General features: G+C 39.5%; 1 pseudogene; it reads left to right on the top strand.

Moving 5' to 3' along the window:
• Window positions 1-233: 233 nt before the first annotated feature.
• On the top strand, window positions 234-27,549 carry LOC146889297 (PRAME family member 4-like; annotated as a pseudogene).

The raw sequence follows: 27,549 nt of genomic DNA, 5'->3' as shown, positions 1-27,549 counted from the left end.
TATTGCCTGGCTGGATTAGGTCAGGGTGACTCAGAAGCCAGAGAAGCCAGAGGCTGCTCCAAGTGATCTTTTATGACAAGGGAAAAAAAAAGAAAAGAAAAGAAATGGAAAAAAGAGAAAAAGAAAGATCTGAGGGACCCTGGGCCCTCAGTCACGAGTGGATTGGCCCTGGGCCATTCCAAACACAATTTAAGCTGAGGGAAGCAACAATCGCAGAATGAGGAGATTCACCAATGGAAGACGGTGATGGGAGCAGAAGAAAACCTGGTTTAGGATCCCAATCTCTGGAGAGGAGAGCCTATCCAAGTCATGGCACCAAATGTTATGGATTTGCAGTGGATCCCCAGCAGCTTGCTGCAGGATCCCAGTGGCAGCAGGTTCACAAACCAAGGTGGCTGGTCCCCATGTGAGCAGGCAGCTGGTGGGGGGCACATAGACAGGCACATTGTACAGAGTAGAATTGAATATTTATTAGTTGGGTTATGGAGGAGAAGGAAAAAGCAGAGAAAGGGGAGAGGGAGAGAGGGGGGGAGAAGGGAAGAAAGACAGAAAAGGGGAAAGCAGAGAAGTGGGAAGAGAAGGGACAGGAAGAGGGGAGAGTGGGGCAGAGACTGCAAGGAGGAAGGGAGTGGGTGTGGCTTGCCTCTTAAAGAGCCAGAATATTATACCTATGCTATTGGTGTTGTGTTCAGAAAGTTTTCTCCTATAACAATGTGTTCAGGCCATTCCCCACTTTCTCTTCCATCAGGTTCAGGTTCCAGTTTTGTACATGGTGATAAATATGGATCTGTTTTAATTCTTCTACATGCAGACATCCAGTTAGATAAGCACCATTTGTCAAAGATGCTTTTTTTTATTTCAATGTGTATTTCTGTCTTCTTTATCAAAATTAGGTGTCCATAGGTATGTGGATTTATCCCTGGGTCTTCAATTCCATTGATCAATCTGTCTATTTTATTGCTTATGCCATGTGGTTTTTTATCTTACTACAGTTTATACTAGAGCTTAAAATGAGGGATGATGATAGCTTTTACTATATAGGAAGATTTTAGCTATCCTGGGTTTTTTGTTTTGTATCACTTTTTTATATGAAGTTAAAAATTGTCCTTTCAATGCCTGTCCTTCCAATTTTGATGGGGATTACATTGAATCTGTAGATTGCTTCCAGTAGGATGATCATATTTACTATGTTAATTCTACTGACCCATGAATACAGGAGATTTTTCTATCTTATGATATCATTTTTGTTTTTTATTTGTTTTTCGAGACAGGTTTTTCTGTGCTGACTGTCCTGGAACTTGCTTTGTAGATCAGACTGGCCTCAAACTCACAAAGATCTGCCTGCTTCTGTCTCACAAGTACTAGGATCAAAGGCACAAAGGAATGTGTCCCCACTGCCTGGATCATCTTCTGACATCATCTTCAATGTCTTTCTTCAAAGACTTGAAGATTTGTCATTCAAGTCTTTCACTTGCTTTGTTAGATAGACCCCAAGAGATTTTGTATTATTTGAAGCTATTTTGAAAGGTATTGTTTCCCTGATTTCTTTGTCTTTTGTACATGGTGGGGAGGGAGATATGGATTTTTGTGAGTTAATTGTATATCGGGCCTCTTTTGTTGATGGTGTTTATCAGTTGTAGGAGTTTCCTGGTGGAAATTTTAGTGTCAAATATGTATACTATCATATCATCTATAAATAACAATACTTTTTTCTCTCTAATTTGAATTCCTTTGATCTCCTTTGGTTGTCTTGTTGTTCTAGCTATAGCTTGAAGTATTATATTGAATAGATAGGAAAAGAGGAAGAAAGTGGGCAACTTTGTCTTATTCCTGGTTTTAGCAGAACGGATTTGGGTTTATCTCCATTTAACTTGATTCTGGCTATAGGATTGCTGTAAATTGACTTTATTATGTTTAAGTATGTTCTTTGTATCCCTAATCTCTCTAGGACTTTTATCATAAAGATATGTTGGATTTTATCAAAGGCCTTTTCAGCAACTAATGAGATGATAATATTTGTTAGGTCTTTCAGTTTGTTTATATGGTGGATTACATTGACAGATTTTCATACATCGAACCACCCTTGCACCTCTGGAATGAAATCAGATCATGGTGGATGATCTTTTGTAAAAGGAGTGGCAGGCTGCTTCTTACCGCCCACCCAGCTAGCTTTACCCAAAATAATTACACGGAAACTGTATTCTTTTAAACACTGCTTGGCCCATTAGTTTCAGCCTCTTATTGGCTAACTTTCACATCTTGATTAACCTATTTCTATTAATGTGTGTAGCACCACGAGGTGGTGGCTTACCAGGAGGACTCTAACCTGTGGCTGTCTTGGAGAGGAAAGCTACAGCATCTGCCTCATTTCCCTTCTTCCTAGCATTCTGTTCTGTCTACTCCACCCACCTATGTTCTGACCTATAAGGCCAAGCAGTTTCTTTATTAATTAGCCAATGAAAGCAACAGAAATACATAAGACTCTCTCCTACATCATTTCCCCTTTTTCTGTTTAAACAAAAAGAAAGACTTTAACTTTAACATAGTAAAATTACATATAACAAAACAGGTATCAAGCAAAAATTACAGTTACAATATCTATATCTATTTTATCTTTTATCATAACTAAGGAAAACTATAACTATCCATTCTTCAATTCCATCAAAGACTCCAGAAGGATATAATACTACCTAAGTAAACAAAAAGTAAGCAACTTTCAAACTCTAGAAATGACAGAGACATCTCACTACCTGAACAGTCATCAAAAGTTCTTTTGTACTGTTGGGGCTTCCATCTTCAGCCTACAGACCCACAGTTTCCAGTAGACATTTCCATGAAGTAGGAAATTTCAAAGGCAGTTCAGTCACTATCTGCTGTGTCCTGCAGAATGTCTCACAGACTCTTTCATGAATCAGAAACCCTAAAAGACCATCTCACCTTTAGGCAAGTTTAGCAGTCTTCTCTCTGCAGGTTCTTTGTGTCCAGTTTATGCATCAGTCCAGGCAAGAGCAGTTTCTTGCCCAAATGGCTGTTAAACTCCATACGGAGCCTCTTCAATGCCCATCCTCCTCTTCAAGTAGCTTTATGCTGCCAAGAACAGACGTGTCTCATTGTCATGAAAATCCCTAAGTTATTAAAACATTAAATGCCATATTCTATAGTCTTTGAAAGATCTGAAGAAAGCCTATCTAACTGAAATATATCTCTATATATCTAGAAAATCTAACTAACATGACTACAAGCTTGACTATTATCAATGATTATCCATTAACAACCTGTATTCCCTAATTATGCATTACATTTTTAAATGAAATACACAATCACAATACCTTAATCAAGATCAGAAATACATATACATATAACAAAATTGACCTTAAATTCCATACCAATGCAAATTATTCATATCTATATCATACCCCCCTTTAAATGTAAAAGAACATTTATAAACAATATTTGGAAATATGGGCGTAGTTATTCTTCTCCAAACTTCTTCCTGCTGAATAGGGGTGCTTTTAATCAGGTCTAACCTGTGTGCTAGGTTCATCTCAGTTGGCAGTTGAATGAAGTAATTTCTTGAGGGTGTTCACAGCAACCTTTCAGGAGGATGTGGTCTATCATACCATATTGGTATAGAAACAATCCACAGGGTCTCATTCTTTGTGAAAACAAAAGAAGACCCTCTCCAAAGTATCATATCCTTAGACCCAAATTTGGAAGTCATTATATTCTTATGATATCCATTCTGGTTTAGCTTGGAAGCCCATATAATGAAATGTCTCTCTGTACTTAGCTCCTTCACAATCAAAAATTTTAAAGAAAACACAATGTACATAATCCAGACTCTCTGTGAATTTTCCATTTTTACGTAGCTTATTTTCCTTTATTTCTTTTAATCTATAACTATCTGTAATCTGTCTTCTTAAAGACTTTACCCCTTTTTTCTACTCCACCCACCTATGTTCTGACGTATCAGGCCAAGCAGTTTCTTTATTAATTAGCCAATGAAATCAACAGAAATATATAAGACTCTCCTATATCAATCTTTTTTATGTGTTCTTGGTTTCAGTTTGTAAATATTTTATTGAATATTTTTGCATCTATGTTCAAAAGAGAAATTGGTCTGTAATTCTCTTTTCTGAGTCTTTATGTGGTTTGGGTATTAGAGTGACTGTATTCACATAAAATTAATTGGGCAATGCTCCTTTTGTTTTTATTTTGTGGAATAATTTAAGGAATATTGATATTAACTCTTCTTTGAAAATCTGGTAGAATTTTTCTGTGCTTAAGCCATCTGGCCCTGGGCTTTTTTTTAAGTTGGGGGAGTTTTAAGGACTGCTTCTATTTACCTAGGACTTATTAAGTCAATTTAAATTGTTTATTTGATCTTGATTTAACTTTGGTAAGAGGAACCTACTGAGAAAAGTATCCATTTTATTTAGAGTTTCCAATTTGGTAGGGTACAGGTTTTTAAAGTGTGTTCTTATAATACTCTGAACATAAAATTCTCAACAGAAGACTCTCAAATGGTTGAAATACAGATGAAGAATTGTTCAGCATCCTTAGCTGTTAGGGAAATGCAAATCAAAATGACTCTGAGATACCATCTTACACCTGTCAGAATGGCTAAGGTCAAAACACTGATGACAACTTATGTTGGAGAAGATATGGAGTAAGGGAAACATTATTCCAGTGCTGGTGAAAGCTCAAACTATTCCATTCACTTTGGAAATCGATATGGCAGTTTCTCAGAAAAATGGAAATCGGTCTACTTTAAGATCTTGCAATACCAATCTTGAACATATACCCAAAGTATGCTCAATCATACTACAAAGCTACTTTCTCAGCTATGTTCAGAGCAGCATTATTCAAAATAACCAAAACCTGAAAACAAACTAGATCCTCCTCAACTGAAGAATTGATAACGATAACATGGTACATTTACATAATGGAGAATTACTCAGCTGTAAAAACAAACAAAAGACAAAAATGATGACTTCATGAAATTTGCAGGCAAATGGATGGAGCTAGAAAAAAACATCTTTCTGAGTGAGGTAACCCTGACTCAGAAAAACAAACATGGTATGTACTCATTCATAAGTGGATATAAGAAGTGAAGTATATGATGACCACCAGCCCCAGAGAGGCTAGATAACAAAGAGCGCCTAAAGTATGCATGGATTTCTTTGGGAAGGAAAAATAGAAGAGATTTCCTGGGTAAACTAGGAATGATAGTTGTGGGATGGGGGATGGGAGCTTGAGGGAACAGGTTAGGTAAGATGGGCAAGGGAGCTGGGTTGGACATGGGATGGAGCAAGGGAGTAGCAAAAGACACTTCTTGATGGGGGAAACCTTTCAGGGTTAAGGAGAAACCTAGTGTCAGGGAAACTTACAAGAATTCATAGGATGACCCCAGCTAAGACTTGTAGCAATAGTGGAGAGGTTGCCTGAACTCCCTATCTGCTGTTATCAGATTGGAGACTCAGCTAATTATCATCAGAATATTTTTACCCAGTAAGTGATGGAAGCAGATGCAGAGATTCATAACCAAGCACAGGGCCTAGCTCTGGAAGTCCTCCTATTTGTATGAGGCAGAGGGTCAAGGTTTTAGTGGGGGAAACCCAAAGAAACCATTGACCTGAGCTCATGGGAGCACATGAACACTGGACCAACAATTAGGGAGTCTGCATGGTACCAACATAGGCCCTCTGCATGCATGTAAAAATTGTGTAGCTTGGTGTATTTGTAAGACTCCTAGCAGTGAGATCAGGACCTGATCCTGGTACTGAACTGACTTCTGTAAACCTATTTCCCATAGTGGATTTCCTTGCCCAGCCTTGGTACAGTGGTACCTTACTGCAGGTGGAGGAGCTCAGTCCTAACACAACTTGATGTGCCATGCTTTGTTCAAACCCAAAGGAGACCTGCCCCTTTCTGAGTGGAGAGGGAGGAGGAGTGGATTGGGAGGGGTAAATGTGAGTTGGGGGAGGATATGATAGGAGAGGAGGAAGGGAAACTACAGTAAGTATTTAAAATAAATAAAAATGTTAATAAAATTAAACTAAAAAAAAGAAAATGGTCTCAAAGGGAGTGGCATTATTAGGAGGTGTGGCTTTGTTTGAGGAGGTGTGGTTATGCTGGAGAAAGTAGGAAATATGTCACCATGGGGGTGGGCTTTGAGGTCTCCTAAGCTAAAGCTACTGTACCAGTGAGACATTCTACTTCCTGTTGCCTACTTAATAATATGAAGCAGCTTCTTCTCCAGCACCATGTCTACCTGAGCACTGCTATGTTCCCTGCCATGATGATAATGGATTGAACCTCTGAAATTGTATGCAAACATCTCAATTAAGTATTTTCCTTTATAGAGCTTCTGTGGTCATGGTGTCTTTTCACAGCAATAGAAACCCTAATTAAGACACAAAGAAAGGAAGATATTTTATTGGGGCTGGCTTATACTTCCAGAGGTTTTGTTCATTATAATCATGGCAGGAAGCATAGCAGTGCTCAGGCAGACATGGTGCTGGAGAAGGAGTTGAGAGTTCTACATCTTGATCTGCAGGCAGTAGGAGACTGTGTTACTAGACTTAGTTTGAGCAGAAGAGACCCCAAAGTTTGTCTCCATAAAGACACACTTCCTCCAATAAGGTCACACCACACCTATAAATTGTGCCATTCTCTAGAGGCCGAACTTTTACACATCTGAATCTTTGGCGACAATTTCTACCCAAACCACCACAGGAGCTATCTTCTCTATTGACAGGAATATTCTTAGATGAGTGAATATTCTATCCTTCTTGAATTATAAGGATAAATAATAGAATTTCTCTACAGAGAGATCAGAATACCATTTTGAGTTTGCTTTTATCCTTTTTTATTTTTCTTTCTGTTTTTTGTTTGTTTAATTGTTTTTGTTTTTTGTTTTTTTTGAGATAGGGTTTCTCTGTAGCTTTGAAACCTGTCCTGAAACTTGCTCTGTAAAACAGGCTGACCTCGAACTCACAGAGATCTGCCTACCTCCTGAGTACTGGGATTAATGGTGCACCTCACCACTATCCGGCCACCTTTTATTTTAACCTTGTCCAGAACTCAGTTCATCTACTGTCTGCTGTTGTTCTTCAGAGTTTTAATTTTGTAAGTGTTGTGTGCCTTGCTCCTCAATTTTGTCTTATACAAAAAGATATACTGTACAGCTTCCCAAAATGTATTTTGGCTACAGGCATGTTGGCAAGTTTCTTTGTCTTTTGAGGTGCCAGTTTCTCTGGCTGTAGTGTCTTCTCCTGAGGTGATTCTAGCTTCAATTATGTGACTAGCTATTCCCTAATCCTTCTTTAATGTTCTCCACACATCCTTCCTCCTCCTTTTTAAAGATTTATATTCCTCAGAAGGACTTGGTGGCATTTCCACAGCTCTGGTATGAGGATTTGGAATTCATCAACCTGGGATAATGTGCTGAGATGTCTTTTATATGCGAATCCTTTAAAGCTATAAGGACTGAATGGTATAGTAGATGTGTGTTTCTCTTTCTACAGTAATTATTTTAACTTGGTTTTCAAGTCTGAAGAGCAAGGACATGCTCATGTACCTATGTTTCATAATTGTTATAAATGAGTGTGATTTCATTGAATATAATGAGCTCTGGAACTTCGAAAAGCATTGGAACTTTGTCAGACACCGTTGCTAGGTAACGGCTCACTGGCCTTTATGATTCTCCTGCTTCTCTCTCCTTAGTGATGGTACTACAGATGTGTATCTCGGAAGATGGCCTATTATTATTCTTTAAATTTTAAAATAATTTTAAGCGCACAAGAAAATGTTCACCCAGCTATTCCTAGTATAGATAACTTGTGGATCCAAAAAGTTACCAAAAACAAAGAGATCAACATTGCTGAAGTGATAATAAGTTAACTATTATCACTATTATTATTTTATTTGAATTTGAAGATTGGTTCAAATAATATTGCCATTGTATTCTAGGGTTTAATTCAGATAACTGAGTGAATTTAATCATCATTTCTCCATAGTCAATTCTAGTAGGACAATTCCTCAATCATCACTGAACTTTGTAAACTCAATATATTTGAAGATTCCTGGTCAGGGATAATTTCCAAATCTCTGTCAATTTGGATATGTCTCATTTCAAATGTTTCAAATGTTTGTGTAGTATACACAGTACTACATTTTGTTATGACACTTACACACACACACACACACACATATATATTTCATTATATGTAATGCATATGTGTGATAAAAGCTACATGAGGACTGAATGGGTAGAGTAAAGGGATTGTAAAAAAACAAGATGGGTGGAGAACAAAAGAACATAATAAAGTCAATATAAGTAGAGAACCATTATATGTATAGCTACATACATATTATATATTATGTATACGTGTGTCAATAGATATTTAAGCTTAATACTGAATATGAGAAAACACATGCTATATTTATCTCTTGAAATTCTCAACATCATTGTGTATCTGTTCTTTTTTCCTATATTCACCTCAACATTTATTCTAATTTCTTTTCTTGATTTTCCCTCTCTGACTGAAGAAGGTATGATTTCAGTATGTTGTTGATGAACATTTATTTAATGGTGATGGTTAACCTGCTGAATCCATGTATTGGCCATTTGTATTCCTGTTAGAGCTGGCCAGTGCTTTTTTCCATTTTTATTTTGCAATCCATACCCTGGGCATCTATGTGGTCTTTGGTGGCAAAATGTGTCACAGATATTAATACAAATCCTGACTGTGGCAGGATCAGGGACCCTGACATGTTCATAGGCAGCAGCCTAGGTTCAGATGTCACCATGGTCCCAAGTGGCAGGTCTCTTATAGTCCACATAAAGAAGAATTTAACTGAACATCATGGGGAGAGTTGCTACGTTAAACTGGGATTCTCCCTTTATCTTTAGAATACATTTCTGTATTTTAGGATAATATTGGAACTAGTATTTCTAGCTATAGGCTCGGATAAGTGGAAGATCCTAACCATCTTCTTTCAAGCATATCTCTTGCAGTTTTGGTGTGTCTTCATATTCCACATAGGTGACCAACAATGACAAGTCATGTATAGTGATATCTTGCTGATGATCTAACAAATAAAGCTTACCTGAAGATCAGAGTGGAAAGTCAGCCACACTAGTCAGTTATACAGGTCAGACAGTGGTGGTACACACCTTTAATCCCAGAAGCCACAGTAGCTATCCATACAGGTCAGGCAGTGGTGGCACACACCTTTAATCCCAGCAGCCACAATAGGTATTGATAGAGGCCAGGCAGTGACAGTGCACACCTCTAATACCAATGCTAGAGAGGAATATCAGGTAGAATGAGATAAGAACTCACTCCCGGGGCACCAACTTCTAGCAGACAGCCATCAGAGGGGTAAGTTTGCTTCTGGCTCGCGGCAGGAGCTGGGTGAGGAAGAGTTCAGGCTTTCCCCGACACCCTAGACTCTCAGGGCACCCTGCAGTGGTGGGTCCACCCTGCTAAGCTCTCCTGCCTGCCATCCCAGCTTCCATCCAGGCACTCCTTCCTATATTTCTCCCTTCCCCCTGGGGCATAAAATTTCCCCAGCTCAGCTGCCTTGCGTGCTGGGCCTGGGCTGTAGGTGCATCCCAGCAGGAGGCAGTTCCTGTGTTTTAAAAGCCTGTCTGAGGACAGGTGGGCCCTGTGTCAGCTCAGCAACATTCCTGACCAGCAAGGGGCACCGACTTCTAGCAGACAGCCATCGGAGGGGTGAGTTTGCTTCTGACCCGTGGCAGGAGCCGGGCAAGGAAGAGTTCAGGCCTTCCCCGACACCCTAGACTCTCAGGGCACCCTGCAGTGGTGGCTCCAACCTGCTAAGCTCTCCCGCCTGCCATCCCAGCTTCCGTCCAGGTATACCATCCTATATTTATCCCTTCCCCCCTGGGGCCATAAAATTTCCCCAGCTCAGCTGCCTTGAGCATGGGGCCTGGGCTGTAGGTGCAACCTGGAAGGAGGGAGTGCCTGTGTTTCAATAGTCTGCCAGAAGATCCAATAGAGAGCATTTGAAGGAAGAGATGGGCAGACGTTAAGGCAAGACCTTCTCCAACAATCTGAAAAACAACATGAAAACACCAGATCCCAACGACCCTACAATAGAAGGACTTGAACATCTTAGTCCAGAAGAATTGGAAAAAAAAACAGGATATGAATAACTCCCTTAAAGAAAGAATTGGATGAGAAGTATAACAAAAAGTTTGAAGAAATGAGTAAATCCATAAATGATACCCTGGGAAACCAAGAAAAAACAATCAAACAGGTAAAGGAAACAGTTCAAGAATTGAAAACTGAAATGGAGGCAATGAAGAAAACACAAACAGAGAACCGGCTGGATATGGAAAACCTAGGTAAATGAACGGAGACTACAGAATCAAGCATAACCAATAGAATATAAGAGATAAAAGAGCGAATCTCAGATTCTGAAGATACCATAGAGAAAATAAATGCTCTGATCAAAGAAAATGGCAAATCCAACAAATTCTCTTCACAAAACATTCAAGAAATATGGGACACAATAAAAAGACCAAATCTAAGAATAATAGGGATTGAAGAAGGAGAAGAATTGCAGATCAAAGGCCCAGAAAATACATTCAACAAAATTATAGAAGAAAACTTTCCCAACCTAAAGAACGATATTCCTATGAAGTTTCAAGAAGCATACAGAACACCGAATAGACTGGTTCAAAAAAGAACATCCCCTCGCCATATAATAATCAAAACACAAAGCATTCAGACTAAAGAAAGAATATTGAGAGCTGCAAAGGAAAAAGGTCAAGTAACTTATAAAGGTAAACCTATCAGGCTTACACCAGACTTCTCTATGGAAACCATGAAAGCCAGAAGGTCCTGGATAGAGGTACTGCAGAAACTAAGAGACCATGGATGCAAGCCCAGACTACTATACCCAGCCAAGCTATCGTTCACTATCAACGGAGAAAACAAAATATTCCAGGATAAAAATAAATTTAAACAATTCGTAGCCACAAATCCAGCCTTACAGAAAGTAATAGAAGGAAAATCGCAACCCAAGGAATCCAACAATGCCAACACTGCCTACAATAACCGAGACATCTAGTGACCCTTCACAACCACAACTCAAAGAAGAGAAACACACAAACTCTAATACACACACACATGCACACACACACACACAAATAATAACCGGAATCAACAACCACTGGTCATTAATATCACTTAATATTAATGGACTTGGGGACAGGCGGTGAGTGCAAAGGGAAGGGGGTCCCTTTGTTCTGATCGCCGGCCTGCAGCAAGCTAAGACTTCAGGCAGGGAGACTTCTGACCAGCGAGGGGCTCTGATCCTGTACCAGAAGATACAACGGTGGGGTAAGTGTGTTGTTCCTGACCGTCATACAAGTCCGGTTAGGGAACACACAATATTCCCGCCATCCTTATCTCCCTGGCTACTCCAAAGGGGCAGCTTCCCCCAGCTAAACCCTCTCTCCTGCTATGCCATCCCAGCTTTCTGCCTGGAAATTCCGACCCTCCCCTTTCCCTTTTTTGGGGCTTAAATTCCTCCATCTCAGCCAGGGTGGGCACTGCGGGCTGGACAGGCGGTGAGTGCAAAGGGAAGGAAGTCCCTTTGTTCTAATAGCCTACCTGCAGCAAGCTAAGGCTGCAGGCAAAGTGATTCCTGGAGAGTAAGGGGCACTAATCCAGTAGAAGAAGACCCAGCGGAGGGAAGAGCCATTGGAGAGCATCTGAAGGAAGAGATGAGCAGGCGCCAAGGCAAGAATTCCTCCAATAATCTGAAAAACAACATGAAAATGCCAGATCCCAGCGATCTTAGGACAGAAGGACTTGAGCACCCTATTCCAGAAGAAGTGGAAAACAGTGTCATTATGAAAGCAATAGAGTCTCTTAAACAGGTTATGAATAACTCTCTTAAAGAAATAGAAGAGAAATTTACCAAAAAGATGGAAGAAATGACTAAAGAAATGGAAGACAAATATAACAAAAAGTTTGAAGAAATGAGTAAATTCGTAAATGATACCCTGGGAAATCAAGAAAAAACAATCAAACAGGTAATGGAATCAGTTCAAGAATTGAAAACTGAAATGGAGGCAGTGAAGAAAACACAAACCGAGGGCCGGCTGGATATGGAAAATCTAGGTAAACAAACAGAGACTTCAGGAACAAGCATAACCAATAGAATACAAGAGATAGAAGAACGAATCTCAGAGTATGAAGACACCATAGAGAAAATAAACGCCCTGACCAAAGAAAACAGCAAATCCAACAAATTCTCATCACAAAACATTCAGGAAATATGGGACATAATAAAAAAACCAAATCTAAGAATAATAGGAGTAGAAGAAGGAGAAGAATTGCAGATCAAAGGTCCAGAAAATATATTCAACAAAATTATAGAAGAAAACTTTCCCATCCTAAAGAGTGATATTCCTATGAAGGTGCAAGAAGCATACAGAACACTGAATAGACTGGATCAGAAAAAAACATCCCCTCGCCATATATTAATCAAAACAAAAAGCATTCAGATTAAAGAAAGGATATTAAGAGCTGCAAAGGAAAAAGGTCAAGTAACCGATAAAGGTAAACCTATCAGACTTACACCAGACTTCTCTATGGAAACCATGAAAGCCAGAAGGTCCTGGATAGAGGTACTGCAGAAACTAAGGGACCATGGATGCAAGCCCAGACTACTTTACACAGCCAAGCTTTCATTCACTATCAACGGAGAAAACAAAATATTCCAGGATTAAAAACAAATTTAAACAATACGTAACTACTAATCCAGCCTTACAGAGAATATTTGAAGGAAAATTACATCCCAAGGAATCCAACATTGCCAACACTGCCTACAATAACTCAGACATCTAGCGACCCTTCACTAGCACAACCCAAAGAAGGAAAACACATACACTCTACTACCCAAAAAAAAATGACCGGAGTCAAAAACCACTGGTCATTAATATCTCTTAATATCAATGGACTCAATTCACCTATAAAGAGGCACAGACTTAGAGATTGGATACGAAAACAGGATCCAACATTCTGCTATTTACAAGAAACGCACCTCAACCACAAAGACAGACACGTACTCAGAGTAAAGGGGTGGGAAAAGGTTTTCCAAGCAAACGGACCTAAGAAACAAGTGGATGTGGCCATTCTAATATCTAACAAAATCGACTTCAAACTAAAATCAATCAGAAGAGATGGAGATGGACATTTCATACTCATAACAGGAACAATTCATCAGGAGGAAGTCTCAATCCTGAATATCTATGCCCCTAATATAAAGGCACCCACATATGTAAAAGAAACTCTTCTAGAACTCAACGCAGTCATCAAACCACACATGCTAGTAGTAGGAGACTTCAACACTCCTCTCTCACCAATGGATAGGTCAATCAGACAGAAAACAAACAGAGAATTAAGAGACTTATTGGAGGTATTGAATCAAATGGACTTAACAGACATCTATAGAACACTCCACGCAAATAGGAAAGAATATACCTTCTTCTCTGCAGTTCATGGAACCTTCTCGAAGATTGACCACATACTCGGTAACAAAGCAAACTTCCACAGATAAAAAAAAATATTAGTTACCACCTGTGTCTTGTCAGATCACCATGGATTAAAATTAGAATTCAACAACAATGCTACCCCCAGGAAGTCAACAAACTCATGGAAGTTGAACAGTCAACTACTAAATCACCCCTGGGTCAAGGAAGAAATTAAGAAAGAAATTAAAATCTTCCTTGATTTAATGAAAACAAAGACACAACATACTCAAACCTATGGGACACTATGAAAGCAGTGCTAAGAGGAAAGTTCATAGCAATAGGTGCCCAAATAAAGAAAACAGAGAAAGCACACATGGGAGAATTAACAGCACACTTGAAAGCTCTAGAAAAAAAAGAAGCTTATTCACCCAGGAAGTCTAGAAGACTGGAAATAATCAAAGTGAGGGCTGAAATCAACAAAATAGAAACACAGAAAACAATCCAAAGAATCAATGAATGAAAAAGCTGGTTCTTGGAGAAAATCAACAAGATTGACAAACCCCTATCCAAATTAATGAAACGGCAGAGAGAGAACATGCAAATTAATAGGATCAGAAATGAAAGGGGGGACATAACCACAGACACAGAGGAAATTCAGAGAATCATTAGATCTTACTACGAAAGTTTATATGCCACAAAGTTGGAAAATGTAAAAGAAATGGACATTTTTTTAGATAAATACCATATACCAAGATGAACAAAGAACAGGTGAACAATCTAAATAGACCTGTTAGTCGTGAAGAATTATAAGCTGTTATCAGAAATCTCCCTACCAAAAAAAGCCCAGGACCAGAGGGTTTCAATGCAGAATTCTACCAGAATTTCCAGGAAGAGCTAATACCTATACTCCTTAACGTATTCCACAATATAGAAACAGAAGAGTCATTGCCAAACTCCTTTTATGAAGCTACAGTTACCCTAATACCAAAACCACACAAAAACACAACCAAGAAAGAGAATTACAGACCAATCTCACTCATGAACATCGACGCAAAAATTCTCAACAAAATACTGGCAAACCGAATCCAAGAAGACATTAGAAAAATTATCCATTATGATCAAGTAGGCTTCATCCCAGAGATGCAGGGCTGGTTCAACATACGCAAATCTATCAATGTAATCCATCATATAAATAAACTGAAAGAAAAAAACCACATGATCATTTCATTGGATGCTGAAAAATCATTTGACAAAATTTAACACCCATTTATGATAAAGGTGTTGGAGAGACTGGGGATACAAGGATCATAACTAAATATAATAAAAGCAATATACAGCAAGCCGACAGCTAACATCAAATTGAATGGAGAGAAACTCAAAGCCTTTCCACTAAAATCAGGAACGTGACAAGGCTGTCCACTCTCTCCATACCTCTTCAATATAGTGCTTGAAGTTCTAGCAATAGCAATAAGACAACATAAGGAGATCAAGGGGATTCGAATTGGAAAGGATGAAGTGAAAGTTTCGTTATTTGCTGACGATATGATAGTGTACATAAGTGACCCCAAAAACTCTACCAAAGAACCCCTACAGCTGATAAACACCTTTAGTAACGTGGCAGGATACAAGATCAACTCCAAAAAATGGGTGGCCCTCCTATACACAAAGGATAAAGAAGCAGAGAGGGAAATCAGAGAAACATCACCTTTCACGATAGCCACAAATAGCATAAAATATCTTGGGGTTACTCTAACCAAGGAAGTGAAAGACCTATTTGACAAAAACTTTAAGTCTTTGAAGAAAGAAATTGAGGAGGATAACAGAAAATGGAAAGACCTCCCCTGCTCTTGGATTGGGAGAATCAACATAGTAAAAATGGCAATTCTACCAAAAGCAATCTATAGATTCAATGCAATCCCCATGAAAACCACATCAAACTTCTTCACAGACCTTGAGAGAACAATAATCAAGTTTATATGGCAAAACAAAAAACCCAGGATAGCCAAAACAATCTTATACAATAAAGGAACTTCAGGAGGCATTACCATCCCTGACTTCAAACTCTATTACAGAGCTACAGTATTGAAAACAGCTTGGTATTGGCATAAGAACAGAGAAATCGACCTCTGGAATCGAATAGAAGACCCGGATATTAACCCACAAACCTATGAGCACCTAATGTTTGACAAGGGAGCTAAAGGTATACAATGGAAGAAGGAAAGCATCTTTAACAAATGGTGCTGGCATAACTGGATGTCAACCTGTAGAAGGATGAAAGTAGATCCATATCTATCACCATGTACAAAACTCAGGTCCAAATGAATTAAAGACATCAACATTAATCCGTCCACTTTGAACCTGATAGAAGAGAAAGTGGGAAGTAATCTACAAGATATAGGCACAGGAGGCCTCTTCCTAAGTAGGACCCCAGTAGCACAGACAATAAGAGAAACAATGAAAAAAAACGGGATCTACTGAAACTGAGAAGCTTTTGTAAAGCAAAGGACACTGTCAGTAAGACAAAAAGGCTGCCTTCTGACTGGGAGAAGATCTTCACCAATCCCTCATCAGACAAAGGTCTGATCTCCAAAATATACAAAGAACTCAAGAAACTAGACACTAAAACTCTAATTAACCCAATTAAAAAATGGGGTACTGAACTTAACAGAGAATTCACAACAGATGAACTTTGAATGGCCAGAAGACACTTAAGGTCGTGCTCAACCTCCTTAGCGATCAGGGAAATGCAAATCAAAACCACTTTGAGATACCATCTTTCACCTGTCAGAATAGCTAAAGTCAAAAACACCAATGATAGCCTATACTGGAGAGGATGTGGAGAGAGGGGAACTCTCATCCATTGTTGGTGGGAATGCAAACTTGTGCAGCCACTGTGGAAATCAGTGTGGCAGTTTCTCAGGAAACTGGGAGTCAACCTCCCTCAGGACCCAGCAAAACCGTAACTCTTGGGAATATACCCTAGAGATTCCCTAACATACTACAAAAAGCATTTGTTCAACTATGTTCATAGCAGCACTATTTGTAATAGCCAGAACCTGGAAACAGCCTAGGTGCCCCTCAATAGAAGAATGGTTAAAAAAGGTGTGGAACATATACACATTAGAGTTTTACTCAGCGGTAAAAATCAATGACATCTTGAATTTTGCATGCAAATGGATGGAAATAGAAAACGCTTTACTGAGTGAGGTAAGCCAGACCCAAAAAGAGGAACACGGTATGTATTCACTCATAAGTGGATTCTAACCATAATTAAAGGTCTTTGAGCCTATTATTCGTGATCCTAGAGAAGCTAAATAAGAAGATGAACCTGATGAAGATTATTTAGCTATCCGACAGGAGGTAGGAAATAGTCAAGAGTCCCAGGTAACCTCGGGTGCATGGGGGGGGGAGGGTTGTTGGAAGGGGAGAGGGTTAGAGAGAAGAGAGTAGGGGAGGAATGGGGAAAGCTCGGTTGACCGGGACGGGGGGGATGGAGGAAGGTTGAATATGGGATCAGGGAAGAATATATTTCAACTAAGGGAGTCATTTTAGGGTTTACAGGAGACTTGATTATATATGGGATCCCAGGTCCAAGGTGAGATCCCCATATTGTTCTCTGGACAAAGGAGAGGGTGCCTGAACCAGCCTTGGCCCATCACCATACTGATGAATATTTTGCTTATCACCATAGATCCTTCTTCTGGCGATGGATGGCGATACAGATGGAGACCCACATTGGAGCACCGGACTGAGCCCCCCAAGGTCCAAATGAGGAGCAGAAGGACGAAGAAAATGAAAAAGCAAATGAGGACTGCGAGGGATGCTATCACCCACTGATACAAGGGGATGGATCTGATGAGAGTTTACCAAGGCCAGTTGGACTGGGACTGAATGAGGAAGTGATCCAACCAGATTCTCTGAATGTGGCAGGATTCTCTGAATGTGGCTGGACTGGAGTCTTTCTGAAAAGCCATTGACAATGACACTGGTACTTGTTTCCTCTGCATATACTGGATTTTGGGGATCCAGTCTGTTTGGATACTCACCTTCCTGGACCTGGAGGGAGGGGGGAGGAATTTGAACTTCCCACAGGGCAGGAAACCCTGACTGCCCTTAAGGACGAAGAGGGAGGAGGAAAGGGAGTGGGGGGAGTGGTTGGGTGTTGGGAAGAGGGGCGTAAATGGAAACTTTTATAATTTAATAAAATTACTTTAAAAAGAATATTAATGGACTCAACTCACCTATAAAAAGGCACAGACTAAGATATTGGATACGAAAACAGGATCCAACATTCTGCTATTTACAAGAAACGCACCTCAACCACAAAGATAGACATCTACTCAGAGTAAAGGGTTGGGAAAAGGTTTTCCAAGCAAACGGACCTAAGAAACAAGCGGGTGTCACCATTCAAATATCTAACAAAATTGACTTCAAACTAAAATCAGTCAGAAGAAATGGAGATGGACATTTCATACTCATAACAGGAACAATTCATCAGGAGGAAGTCTCAATCCTGAATATCTATGCCCCTAATATAAAAGCACCCACTTATGTAAAAGAAAAACTCTTAGAACTCAAGGCAGTCATCAAACCACAAACACTAATAGTAGGAGACTTCAATACACCTCTCTCACCAATGGACAGGTCAATCAGACAGAAACTCAACAGAGAAATAAGAGAATTACTAGAGGTAATGAATCAAATGGACTTAACAGATATCTATAGAACATTCCACCCAAAAAGGAAAGAATATACCTTCTTCTCTGCAGGTCATGGAACCTTCTCAAAAATTGACCACATACTTGGTAACAAAGCAAACTTCCATAGATACAAAAAAATATTCGTAACCTCCTGTGTCTTGTTGGATCACCATGGAATAAAGTTAGACTTCAATAACAATTCGAACACCAGAAAGCCTACAAACGCATGAAAGTTGAACAGTCAGCTACTGATTCATCCCTGGGTCAAGGAAGAAATAAAGAAAGAAATTAAAGTCTTCCTTGAATTTAATGAAAATAAATACACAACATACTCAAACCTATGGGACACAATGAAAGCAGTGCTAAGAAGAAAGTTCATAGCACTAAGTGCCCAATTAAAGAAAACGGAGAAAGCATACATTGGAGACTTAACAGCACACCTGAAATCTCTGGAAAAAAGAAGCAGACTCACCCAGGAGGAGTAGAAGACTGGAAATAATCAAAGTGAGGGCTGAAATCAACAAAATAGAAACACAGAAAACAATCCAAAGAATCAACGAAACAAAAAGTTGGTTCTTGGAGAATATCAAGAAGATTGACAAACCCCTATGGAAACTAATCAAATGGCAGATTGAGAACACTCAAATTAATAAGATCAAAAATGAAAAGGGGGACATAACAACAGACACAGAGGAAATTCAGAGAATCATTAGATCTTACTACGAAAGTTTATATGCCACAAAGTTGGAAAATGTACAAGAAATAGATTGGTTTTTAGATAAATACCATTTACTAAAGTTAAATCAAGACCAGGTGAACAATCTAAATAGACCTGTTAGTTGCAAAGAATTAGAAGCTGTTATCAGAAACCTCCCGACCAAAAAAAGCCCAGGGCCAGAGGGTTTCAATGCAGAACTCTACCAAAATTTCCAAAAAGAGCTGATACCTGTACTCCTTAAGGTATTTCACAATATAGAAACAGAAGAGTCATTGCCAAACTCTTTTTATGAAGCTACAGTTACCCTGATACCAAAACCACATAAAGACACAACCAAGAAAGAGAATTACAGGCCAATCTCACTCATGAACATCGACGCAAAAATTCTCAACAAAATACTGGCAAACCGAATCCAAGAAGACATTAGAAAAATTATCCATTATGATCAAGTAGGCTTCATCCCAGAGATGCAGGGATGGTTCAACATATGCAAATCTATCAATGTAATCCATCATATAAATAAACTGAAAGAAAAAAACCATATGATCATTTCATTAGATGCTGAAAAAGCATTTGACAAAATTCAACATCCCTTTATGATAAAGGTGTTGAAGAGATTGTGGATACAAGGATCATACCTAAATATAATAAAAGCTATTTACAGCAAGCCGACAGCTAATATCAAGCTGAATGGAGAGAAACTCAAAGCCATTCCATTGAAATCAGGAACACAACAGGCTGTCCACTCTCCCCATACCTCTTCAATATAGTGCTTGAAGTTCTAGCAAAGCAATAAGACAACATAAGGGGATCAAGGGGATTCGAATTGGAAAGGAAGAATTTAAATTCTCGTTATTTGCAGACAATATGGTAGTATACATGAGCGACCCCAAAAACTCTACCAAAGAACTCCTACAGCTGATAAACACCTGTAGTGAGGGGCTGCAGGCAGGCCTGCTTTTCGCCTCACCTAGCTCCCGCATGGCTAGCTTAGTCCCAGAAATAACAACATACAAATTGTATTCATTTAAGCACTGCCTGGCCCATTATCTCTAGAGAATTAGTTACTGACTAACTCTCATATCTTGATATTAACCCATTTCTAATAATCTTGTGGTAGCACCACGAGGTAGTGGCTTACCGGAAAAGATTCAGCATGTCTGACCTGGTGGCTGGCTCCATGGCGTCTGGCTCATAGCCCTCTTCCCAGCATTCTATTCTGTTTACTCCGCCTACCTAATTTTCTGTCCTATCAAGGGGCCAAGGCAGTCTCTTTATTGACCAATGAAAATAACACAATAAGAGGGGCGGGCAGGCCTGCTTTTCATCCTGCCCATCTCCCACACAACTAGCTTAGTCCCAAAAATAACAACACACAAATTATATTCATTTAAACACTGCCTGGCCCATTATCTCTAGAGAGTTAGTTACTGACTAACTCTCATATCTTAATATTAACCCATTTCTAATAATCTCGTGGTAGCACCACGAAATAATGGCTTACCAAAAAAGATTCAGCATGTCTGACCTGGTAACTGGCTCCATGGCATCTGCCTCATAGCCCTCTTCCCAGCATTCTGTTCTGTTTTCTCCGCCTACCTAATTTTCTGTCCTATCAATGGGCCAAGGCAATCTCTTTATTAACCAATAAAAATAACAAAATAAACAGATAACCCTCCTCCATCATTTATGATATAGATATAAATAATTTACTTTGTTATGGATTTTAAGGTCAATTTTGTTATATATATATATTTCTGATTTTGATTATATAATTCATTTAAAATACAATATATAATTAAAAATATAGGTTGTTAATAAATAATCATCGATAATATTCAAGCTTGTAATAATGTTAGTTTGATTTTCTAAAAATACATAGATATATTTCAGATAAACATTCATATCTTTCAAAGACTACAAAACATGACATTTAATATTTTAATAACTTAGGACTTTTCATGACAATAAGACACGTCTGCTCCTGACAACACCAATCTACTTCAAGAGAAAGATGGACATCAAAGAGGCTCCTTATGGAATTGGTTAGCCATTTGGACAAGAAACTGCTCTTGCCTGGACTGTTATATAAACTGGACACAGAGAACCCACAAAGAGAGGACTGCTAAACTTGCCTAAAGATAAGATGATCTTTCGGGATTCCTAATTCATAAAAAAATCTGCGAGACATTCTACAGGACACAGCAGATAATGACTAAATTGCCTTTAAAATTTCCTGTTTCATGAAAATGTCTCTGGATATTATGGGCCTGAAGGCCAAAGATGGGTGCCCCAACAATACAAAAAAACTTTGGATGACTGTCCAAACAATGAGATGTCTCTGTCATTTCTAGAGTTTTGGAAGTTGCTTACTTCTTGTTTACTTAGGTAATATATCCTTCTGGAGTCTTTAATAAAATTAAAAAATAGATAGTCATAATTATAGTTTTCCATTATTATAATAAAGATATAATTATAAATATTATAACTATAATTCTTGCTTGATAACTGTTTTATTATATATAATTTTACTATGTTAAAATAAAAGCCTTTCTTTTTGTTTAAACAGAAAAAGGGGAAATGATGGAGGAGGGTTATCTGTCTATTGTGTTATTTTCATTGGTCAATAAAGAGACTGCCTTGGCCCCTTGATAGGACAGAAAATTAGGTAGGCGGAGAAAACAGAACAGAATGCTGGGAAGAGGGCTATGAGCCAGACGACATGGAGCCAGCCACCAGGTCAGACATGCTGAATCTTTTCCGGTAAGCCACTACCTCATGGTGCTACCACAAGATTATTAGAAATGGGTTAATATCAAGATATGAGAGTTAGTCAGTAACTAACTCTCTAGAGATAATGGGCCAGGCAGTGTTTAAATGAATACAATTTGTGTGTTGTTATTTCTGGGACTAAGCTAGCTGTGCGGGAGCTGGGCAGGATGAAAAGCAGGCCTGCCCACAGCCCCTCACTACAAACACCTTTAGTAATGTGGCAGGATACAATATGAACTCCAAAAAATCAGTTGCCCTCCTATACAGAAAGGATAACAAAGCAGAGAGAGAAATCAGAGAAGCATCACCTTTCACGATAGCCACAAATAGCATAAAATATCTTTGACCAAGGAAGTGAAAGACCTGTTTGACAAGAACTTTAAGTCTTTGAAGAAAGAAATTGAGGAGGATACCAGAAAATGGAAAGATCTCCCCTGTTCTTGGATTGGGAGGATCAACATAGTAAAAATGGCAATTCTACCAAAAGCAATCTATAGATTCAATGCAATCCCCATCAAAATCCCATCAAACTTCTTCACAGACTTTGAGAGAATAATAATCAATTTTATATGGCAAAACAAAAAACCCAGGGTAGCCAAAACAATCCTATATAATAAAGGAACTTCTGGAGGTATAACCATCCCTGATTTCAAACTCTATTACACAGCTACAGTATTGAAAACCGCTTGGTACTGGCATAAGAACAGAGAAGTTGACCTATGGAATCGAATAGAAGACCCAGATATTAACCAACAAACCTATGAACACTTGATTTTCGACAAGGGAGGTAAAGGTGTGCAATGGAAGAAGGAAAGCATCTTTAACAAATGGTGCTGGCATAGCTGGATGTCAACCTGTAGAAGAATGAAAGTAGAACCATATCTATCACCATGCACAAAAATCAAGTCCAAATGGATTAAAGACCTCAACATTAATCTGACCACTTTGTACCAGATAGAAGAGAAAATGGGAAGTAGTCTACAAGACATAGGCACAGGAGACCACTTCCTAGGTAGAACACCAGTAGCACAGACAATAAGAGAATCAATGAATAAATGGGACCTCCTGGAACTGAGAAGCTTCTGTAAAGCAAAGGACACCATCAGTAAGACAAAAGAGCTACCTTCGGACTGGGAGAAGATCTTCACCAACCCCACATCAGAAAAAGGCCTGATCTCCAAAATATACAAAGAACTCAAGAAACTAGACACTAAAACTCTAATTAACCCAATTAAAAAATGGGGTACTGATATGAACACAGAATTCTCCACAGAAGAACTTCGAATGGCCAAAAGACACTTAAGGTTATGCTCAACATCCTTAGCGATCAGGGAAATGCAAATCAAAACAACTATGAGATACCATTTTACACCGGTCAGAGTAGCTAAAGTCAAAACCACCAATGATAGCTTATGCTGGAGAGGATGTGGAGAGAGGGAACTCTCATCCATTGTTGGTGGAAATGCAAACTTGTTCAGCCACTGTGGAAATCAGTGCGGTGGTTTCTCAGGAAACTGGGAGTCAACCTCCCTCAAGATCCAGCAATTCCACTCTTGGGAATATACCCAAGAGATGCCCTATCATACCACAAAAGCATTTGTTCAACTATGTTCATAGAAGCACTATTTGTAATAGCCAGAACCTGGAAACAACTTAGGTGCCCCTCAATAGAAGAATGGTTAAAAAAGGTGTGGAACATATATACATTAGAACTTTACTCAGCAGTAAAAAAACAATGACATCTTGAATTTTGCATGCAAATGGATGGACATAGAAAACACTTTACTGATTGAGGTAACCCTTACCCAAAAAGAGAAATATGGTATGTATTCACTCATATGTCGATTCTAGCCATAATTAAAGGTCTTTGAGCCTGTAATTCGTGATCCTAGAGAAGCTAAATATGAAGGTGAACCTGAAGAAAATCATGTAGTTATCCTCCTGGAGATTGGAAGTAGACAAGAGTGCCAGGCATCCTCGGGTGTATGGGGGGGGTGAGGGGATTGTTGGAAGGGGAGAGGGTTAGAGAGAAGGGAGTAGGGGAGGAATGGGGAAAGCTCTGGGGATTGGGATGGGGGAAGGGATGAAGGATGGATATGGGATCAGGGAAGTATATTTTTCAACTAAGGGAGTCATTTTAGGGTTTACAAGAGACTTGATTATAAAGGGTGATGTAGGTGGGTCTTCTGTCTATGTGTTATTTTCATTGGTTAATAAAGAGACTGCCTTGGCCCTTTGATAGAACAGAAAATTAGGTAGGTGGAGTAAACAGAACAGAATGCTAGGAAGAGGGCAATGAGGCAGATGCCATGGAGCCAGCCACCAGGTCAGACATGCTGAATCTTTCCCGGTAAGCCAACACCTCGTGGTGCTATACAGATTATTAAAAATGGGTTAATCAAGATGTGAGAGTTAGCAAGTAACTAACTCTCTAGAGATAATGGGCCAGGCGGTGTTTAAATGAATACAATTCGTATGTTGTTATTTCCGGGGCTAAGCTAGCTGTGTGGGAGCCGGGCGGGATGAAAAGCAGGCCTGTCCGCAGCTCTTCACTACAAAAAGGGATCCCAGGTCCAAGGAGAGACCCCCAGATTGTTCTCTGAACAGAGGAGAGGGTGCCTGAACCGGCCTTGGCCCATAACCATACTGATGAATATTTTGCATATCACCATAGAACCTTCATCTGGCGATGAATGGAGATAGAGACAGAGACCCACATTGGAACACTGGACTTAACTCCCTTGGTCCAAACGAGAAGCAGAAGGAAAGAGAATGTGAACAAAGAAGGCAACATCAGAGGGAACCTTCACCCGTTGACGGATGGAGATTGAGACAGAGAACCACATTGGAGCACTGGACTGAGTCCCCAAGATCTAAATGAGGAGCAGAAGGAGGAAGAACATGAACAAGAAAGGCAGGACCGTGAGAAGTGCGTTCACCCACTGATACAAGGGGACTGATCTAATGAGAGTTCACCAAGGCCAATTGGACTGGGACTGAATGAGCACATGATCCAACTAGATTCTCTGAATGTGGCTGGGTTCTCTGAATGTGGCTGACTCGGGGTCTTTCTGAAAAGCCATTGACAATGACACTGGGACTTGTTTCCTCTACATATACTGGATTTTTGGAATTCAGTCTGTTTGGATGCTCACCTTCCTGGACCTGGAGGGAGGGGGGAGGAACTTGAACTTCCCACAGGGCAGGAAACCCTGACTGCTCTTAGGGATGGAGAGGGAGGAGGAGAGGGAGTGGGGGGAGTGGGAGAGTGTTGGGAGGAGGGGCAGAAATGGAAACTTTCATAAATTAATAAACTTTTATAAAAAAAAGAACTCACTCCCTTTTCAGTCTGAATATTTCGTTGAGGTAAGAGCTCTCTACTGGTTGGTTTCTCTCTGATCTTCAGGTAAGCTTTAATTGGTAGATCATAAACTAAATATCACTATAGTCAGGGGCTATAATGTCATTCTTTTTTCTTTAATCACAGTTAATTTGATGTCTTAGACAGGGATAGTAAGGCATTATGAACATTAGTTGGTTACAGAAAATAGTAAAGGATATAGTATTAGCATGACAAAATCTTGCTAATATTTGATGTATGGAATGACAAAAAGAAGAAGAGAAAGAAAGATGATTTTGTCACTACATGTTGTCATTGATCCTGCTTGGTTATAATAATGTTTCTACCTCATAATGGTCTGTGTTCTTCTTTCCCTACGGTAGTCCTAAACTGAGTATCCTAGATTTAAGGGAGGATTCTGGCTTCAAGATTGTCTGCCTGGAGATCAGTACTATGTCACCTGTGTGCTTGTTCATCCGTGCTCACCTGGAGCACTCTATCTTGAAGATCAAGGTCCAGCATCATATTGCAAGTTCGGATCCTGAGGTTCAACCCTCTAATCAGACTATGGAATTAATAGTGAACATTTCCCTCAGAAGCGGTAGCACCTTAAGGGAACGTTAATATTTGGCTCTGCTTCTGAATAAAATAGAAGAGAGTTCAGATTCTTTGCACCTGTGCTGCCAAGGTTTGGAAATCCATAAATTTGGAGATAGTTGAAACACCCTGAACCATCTAGATCTCAAATGCCTTGATCACCTGTCAGTGCTTCAGGGTTCTCTGAGTGAGTTCATCACTCTTCTGACTCAGGTGAGACACCTGAGCATACTTTGTCTGTCTAAAGTCACTTGTAGACCTTTGAATGAGAAAGATGTTTGGAATTGTGTCTCGTAGCTTAGGTGTATGGACCATCTAAATGAACTCAGTTTGCATTCTTTTGCCATCACAGATCATGTTGAAACTGTCCTGAGATAAGGGCCTGGGGTAAATACTGGGTTTCCAATAGTAGCCTGTTTTTAAGATGAGAAAGATAATTCTTAGATATCCCTAAGGTTCCCATAACCCTTTCTCCTTCTACCTCAGCATGGTGATTGCTGGGAGTTTTAAAACAGCCATGGAGTGATATTGTTCTATAGTTGAAGACAAAAATGGGGTTACAAAAAGTGTAGTCAGGTGAGCATATGTAGGCACTGTGCTCCTTCCAGAAACATTGAGGTCAAAAGAACAATACAACCCTCCTCTGGCCATTGAGCGTTAAAGAGGGGGAATTGAAAGATTTATATTCTGGCACATGTGCACATATTCGTACACTCGTATATGGTAATGTCACATCATGAGGACTGTCTCCAAGGTTCAGACCATGACTGGAAAAGCTGTCATTTATGGACTGGTCAAAAGGAGCTTCCAGTTGGTTGCTCCTTCTGTCCCCTCTCTTCTGATCAGGGGAATTAGCTCTCCCTTTGGTCATGTTATATTTCCTAAGTTGATAGTATTTTCACTAAATTTTTAACACAACTTCATAAGAATATGTTGTACATTTGTTGATAGGGGAGTTCAGTCAATCATATTCTGTTTTGGGGGCATGCCGCCCTCAGGCAAAAGCCTGCCTATAAACCTAGCAAGCGCACTCCACTAGCTCTCTTTTTTCGCCTGTCTCCTGCGTCTGGACAGATCGTTTGGATTCTGGTGTAAGCTGTTGTAAATCTTACTTCTGTTTATTAAAGCTGTATATTTTGTATCAAGATAGTCTGGGGACTTTTCATTACCAATCGCCCTGTGGCTACAATTTGTTAATGTTAAAATATGATTTGTCAGGGTGGTAAAGTATCTCTTACAGACCCACAAGTGTATTAAAGCTCTGATGTGCAAAATAGTTTGTTCTAGATTCACTGATAGTTGCCCTTTTCTAGTCCTCGTTTTTCAGAAATCCTCTTCGATTTTCTCGCTGCAGAGTCCTACCAAACAGTTTGAATTTCTTACACCTAACATTCTGTGAACTTTCTTACAATGATTTCAAGTTTCTAGCTGAGTGTCCTCAGCCATTAAAGCTACTGAATATCAGCAACAATCCAATGTACTGGGAAGATTGCATACCCTTTCATAACCTCTTGCATAGTATCTCTGGCAGCATTCAGCATCTGGCAATTAATCACTGCCCTTAGCAGAATCTATTGTTTCCAGTCTCATCCCAGCACTAAGTCACTGTTCCCAACTCCAAGTGCTCAGCTTTTCCTCAAATCCAGTTAGTATGTCCATGCCCATGAGACTCCTTGAACACTTAACACCATTGATTGAGCTTAAATAAATGATTTATCGTATTCCCATGCATTACTATGGGAGATGGCACATCAAGGACACTTTAGATCAGCAGATAATGGCTAATGTGCAGGCACAATTAAAACGAATGCTACAAGAAGTAAGGAGGAGCGACATGACTTGGTTTCTTACCCTGGATAAATTTATGATCCAATACAGCTTCAACTGGATTCACATTCTTTAA

This window comes from Myodes glareolus, chromosome X, assembly GCF_982192425.1.
Source record: "Myodes glareolus chromosome X, mMyoGla1.1, whole genome shotgun sequence".
NCBI classification, from domain to species: Eukaryota; Metazoa; Chordata; class Mammalia; order Rodentia; family Cricetidae; genus Myodes; species Myodes glareolus.
This window is presented reverse-complemented; position numbering and strand designations above follow the sequence as displayed.